This window comes from Miscanthus floridulus, chromosome 14 (assembly GCF_019320115.1).
Source record: "Miscanthus floridulus cultivar M001 chromosome 14, ASM1932011v1, whole genome shotgun sequence".
Classification (NCBI taxonomy): Eukaryota; Viridiplantae; Streptophyta; class Magnoliopsida; order Poales; family Poaceae; genus Miscanthus; species Miscanthus floridulus.
In genome coordinates, this window is record NC_089593.1 from 44,740,357 (window position 1) to 44,745,740 (window position 5,384).

A 5,384-nucleotide genomic window follows, 5' to 3' on the forward strand; every position below is an offset into this window, starting at 1 on the left:
ATTGTTGTTCAAAGTGGAATGGCAAATTCTATCCAAATCTGGACAGAGATGATTTCTTGGTGTTGTTTAACCTTGTTAGCTATAGAATCATCTTAAGATGATAATAAGACAGTAATAGATAACATAATAAGATTTCTATAAAGTTAAAGATCATGTTTGTTGGATGAATATAACTTGAGACGTGCATTTCTGAATTTAATATCAGTTTTCTGTCCTTAGTTGTATAAGTTCTGCTTCATGATTTATTTTGACCTTGTTATTTGTTGAATAAGCTTTTGGTGTTAATAACAAAGTTTTAGATAATGTCATTAGCTTTTCAGAAAGTCTTGGATCACACCGTTTTCATGCCTACAACTCTCGGTATGGTTAAAACAAGTGACTGTGGTGCTGTCGTTCAAAATCTGTGTTTGTACCTAAAATTGTTTACCTCGCCTTGCTTTGCTTGTGTGTTGCTTAGTGTGGCTCATGCCTTTGATGATGTTAAGTTAATATACATAAAACCTTGTGAAACTGGTGTTATGCATCGTGCTGCCTTCCATTCTATCCTAGCATGATAGGTTCTGTGATGCTTAATTAAGTAACATGGAGTGCTTATATATGTTCAGTGTAAACTTGTGCTCATCTTGAATACTTTTATGTGAGGCATCTCATATTGCCATTCTTTGCATTCATGCAATTGCATTGTTGCATCTCATCTAGGTATGCTAGATGCACCATGTGAAGGACATGATGTTCAAGCCAAACCCAAAGATGGAGTTTAGTGAATCCATCCAGAAGATGGAAGGACTAAGTAAGTGCCGAGATGGGAGATGCTCACCAAGTGAGTGTCGTCTAACAAACACTAACCTAGTGTTGGATCCTAGGCAAGCCCCAGAGCATTCTATGTCTCACATATTTTACAAAATATCACTTGTGTCCTTTTATGTGTGATGCATGAGGTTATAAGAGTTGATTGGAAACACTTGATGCATAGCACCACCTTGTCCAGATATATATACATTTAACCCTGTGTAGGTCCAGGATTGAATATATGATTAGCCATGCTTAGACCAGTAGAAGTCGGGTAATTTCCTATCACCTATGAGATATAGGTGGATACCGAAGCACGATTGGCTATATCTACTATCATGGAAAAGAACCATGGGGTAATGTAACTGGAGGCCAGATGGAGTCAATGCCTAGGTTGACTCATGTGATTCTGTTTGTGCCGATCAAGGACTGTACCGTTGTTGGAACTTTTGTCGAGATTGAACGCATGCCTCTCACTTAGCTGGCCGAATAACTCATTCCAACCATGAAGCCGAGTAGCTCAACTCAGGCCAGGCCCCATTCTGTGAAAGTGCACACTCTAGATGGTAGTAAGGATGTGTGGGGAGCTAGACGTGAGCCTAAGGGCAGGGTAGTCCTGATCGTCCTGGCAGTTGGTCATCCCTAATTGTGCGGCACTGATCGAACAAGCGAAATGTGGACCTAAGTTGTACCAAAGGTGACCTTAGACTACATTGGCGTAGGTATGTCTGGGTTTGTGTTAGGAATAAATTCTTAGTTGGTTGAAATTGATTCGAATCGCCATCTCTCCCGGACAGTGAGAAACTTGGCTATCTCTAGCAATCGTAGTAAGTGTATTATGGAATGATGGTTATGAAGAACAAAGAATTACAACACCAGTTATGGTTATTATTGTTATGCTACTAAATGATATACCACATGTTTGGCATATGTTAGTTGCAAATCTAGAGATGAATAGCTATAATTAACTTGATGACCAAATTATAAAAGGTATAGTTGAATTAGTTGCAAAATGTTGTCAAGCTAGCTCCACTTAGAAAGCCTTGTATGATCCTTGGAGTCACTTAATTTATCCCACCATGTTGCAGGTGAAATTCTCAGCTTGAGGAAGATGGTGGCTAACCGCCGGTGGGCTCGGTGACTCTATATTTATTTCTTATCTATATGCTTTTGTTGAAGGATGTCACTTATGCTAGCATTGTATTTGGAACTTATATTAATGTAATCATTTGAAAGATATGTTGTTTTCCCTTAATTGGTTTTGAAAACCAAACATGTATTATTATTTGTGAACTCATTATAAACATTATTTCCACTGCAACTCCATGTATATGATGTGTATTTACTTAATCATGCGATCTTGGTTGTGATGTTGATGTACCGAGGTCCTTTGACACTCAGTGGACTACCGGGTTTATATAAGTGAAAGTATGTACGCGTCAATGTATTAAACAAGGACGGCCATACTTAATCTTGCATAAATTGGGCAATTCTGTCACAGTGAACGCTCCGGTATGAACTAGGTACTCTTGGGTTACTGGGTGATTATTCTTTATAATTCACTGGATGCTCCACCGTGAGTGACGGATGCTCTGGTGTGGGGTGAGTGCTCTCGAATTCTCTAGGTTGTGCACCTCTACAATTCCACAGACACTGTGCTATGAGTGGCGGATGTTGGCGGTCACTATCTATCAAATCCGACCACCAATTAATATCTAAAATGGGAGAAATAAACAAACTTTTGACACATATGCATTTACTTTGACATAGTTCCACTTGTATTAAAAAAACATGTTTTGCAGAACACACATTCAAATACAAGTGGGAAACCAAGCAAAAGGCGCAATCCAGGAAGCATAATGCAGAAATGTGCAAGAGAAATAAATAGAGAAGCCCACCTATGCAACTTACCTGGACAGAACATCCGACATAAGAGAGGCCTAGGCCCTAGCCACCAGCCCACCAGGCAAAAGCAGTGGCTAGGCGAGCCAGCCACACACCCTGGGTGTGCCCGCACCCTAGGCGACTGTAGCCCTAGGCCTAGCCTCTATAGGCGGTTCCATGGCGGCATGCTTGGTCAATTCATGGAGGTTTCAGTAATTTTCCTAAGCCAAACCGACCATGTTGCAGTATAAAAGAAAGGGTGGAGCTCACCATTCAACACACACAACATTTGGAGCTACACTCCTCACCTCTCTACTTGTAATCTTTAGTTCTTAGTAGAAGTTTGGAGCTAGCAAGAGCTATCAAGGAGGGATTGGCTCCTTGGAAGAAAAGACAGAAAGCTTCATATGAATACAAAGAGAATTTCTTCCTAAGTCATGCTCTCATATCTTCAATATAGTAGTGCATATGAACTAGAGTATAGTTGTCTTGTTATAATCATGATATATGAACTAGCATATAGTTTGTGTGTTATGATCTTAACATGTTCAACTTTATGCTTAACCATTCATATGACTTGTATGAGCAGAAGTAGAGCTAAGTTAAGGTGGCAGTTTGTCGTTCCTTCAAGTTTGCCCATGTCCTATGCATGTTGATCCGTAGGGTCAGAGTCTCAGGGTATATGGGTAGTTTCTTTTTGCACAGGCGTGGTGCTCGAGTACACCAAAGCCTTCGAATATGATGGTGCCTTGGTTGAGGGGTAGGCGGTAGGTGATGATAGCCCTGTCGGTCTCTTGTTATCCCCACGTTCAGGTATCTTGTAGGAGCCTTAAAGTCTCCTTGGCTTGCTGGTAGACTAGAGCTCGGAGATCTTCCCGTCCATCTTACACTTAGTTCTAACTTTAATCATATAACTTGTATGTTCATTAACTATTCTTTGCATGGCTATATTTGACCATGCCGGCTCCGCTAGGGACATTCTTTTATTCTTTGTTTTCCTTTTATCCTTGAGGTTGGCCCTAGATGTGTGTCCACTATCCTTGAAATACCATTTTTACCCTTGCCATGAACTATTGGTTTACTAATGCAAGTATGTAATCTTGTTCATGCTCATTCTAGACTCTTATACCTTGCTGTCCTTTGGGAAAATATAAATAACGATACCCTAAATACTTCTGGGTGAAATGTTACGATGATAGATCTATGCGCTTGTGGATATTTTCTATAATCGTTAAGAACTATCATAGTTGGTGTTTCTTGGCGATGTTGCTAAGGTTAACTCAATTTAGTGATGATGCTAAGAAATACCAATAGGCATTTCTAGCGCCATTGCTGAGGATGGACTTAAAATCTCTAGACTTGATGATTGCGCTAAGAAATGCCAACAAGTATTTCTAGAGCCTTTGCCAGGGAGGGCATAGGTTAAAGAATCTAGTAGGACATGATCATGAGCACATTCATGTAATGGTAGCCATAGTTTATGCAGGCTAATTCTACTTGTTTTCTTCTTATTGTGGATGAAAATAGGATAGTGTATGAGTGGTTTTGACCTGCCTAGATAACTACATAGAAAACCCGCAAGCACTCCTAAGGAAGAGCTAGTCTCATACCACTTCTTCTTCTGCCACTCCACTGGCAAGTGAACCAGTCACCCCCACACCATCTGCTACTAGCCAAGACACTCCGTGACTATTCTACCACTGCTATTGCCAATGTGCTCGTTGGGCCCACTGTCAACATGGGAGCTGGAAACTTTAAGCTATGTACGAGCATAATCATGATGGTGTAGGCAAACTAGTTCTGTAGTTTACCAAGCAAGGACGCAAGTGCACACTTGCAACACTTCCTGGAGTTGTGCAACACCATCATCATCAAAGACGTCGCACTAGCTAGCATAAGGCTCTATCTGTTTCCCTTCTCCCTCCGTGGGGAAGGCAAAATAGTGGTTCTACAAAGAGAAGAAAGCTGTCAGTACATGGGACAAATGTTCCGTGGCATTCCTCATGAAGTTTTTCCCCATGGGCAAAACCAATGCCCTTAGGGGAAAATTTTCAAAGTTCTAGCAAACTTCAATGGAATCCATCCCTGAGGCATGGGTGAGGCTATAGGATTACATCCAAGCCTGCCCATACCACAGGATGGAGAACTGGCTCATGCTCTATAACTTCTATGAGGGGCTGACGCCCATGTCAAAGGGGCACATAGATGCCGCTGTTGGAGGAGCAGTTCCTTTCCCTAACCATCGATGGAGCCACGGCACTCATTGAAAAGATGGTGGCCAATCAAAGCTAGGGGGAGGAACAAAATAACAAAAAGGCATGCATACTGTGAAGGAGGCGGATACTGCTTGCAACAAAAATGGATTTGTTATTGAAAAGACTTGACAAGCATGCCGCCGATAAGGAGGCAATGAAGGGCACCGTCAAGGCCATGGACTCACAAATGACTTGTAAAGTTTGTGGTGAGGTCAGACACTCGGGGAATGACTGCCCTAAGACCCATGAAGACGTAGCCTACATCAATAATGGGTTCTGACAAGGTAACAATAATGGGTGGAACAACTAGTCCCACCCACAAGGAGGTAATTTGAACTGTAACTCAAATTATAATTCGAATCAACCTTCCTTAAAAGATCCTACTTTTAGGTCAAGCTAAAATTAACAAAAATCTTACTAAAAAGCTTATGTATAACATTAAAATGTTTGAAAATA

General features: G+C 41.1%; 1 non-coding gene across 1 annotated transcript; it reads right to left on the bottom strand.

Annotated features, from left to right (window-relative positions):
* Positions 1-4,706: 4,706 nt before the first annotated feature.
* On the bottom strand, positions 4,707-4,813 carry LOC136506254 (small nucleolar RNA R71). Its single transcript, XR_010771478.1, has one exon. It is a non-coding gene; the product is annotated as a small nucleolar RNA R71 (small nucleolar RNA).
* Between the last annotated feature and the right edge of the window lie 571 nt (positions 4,814-5,384).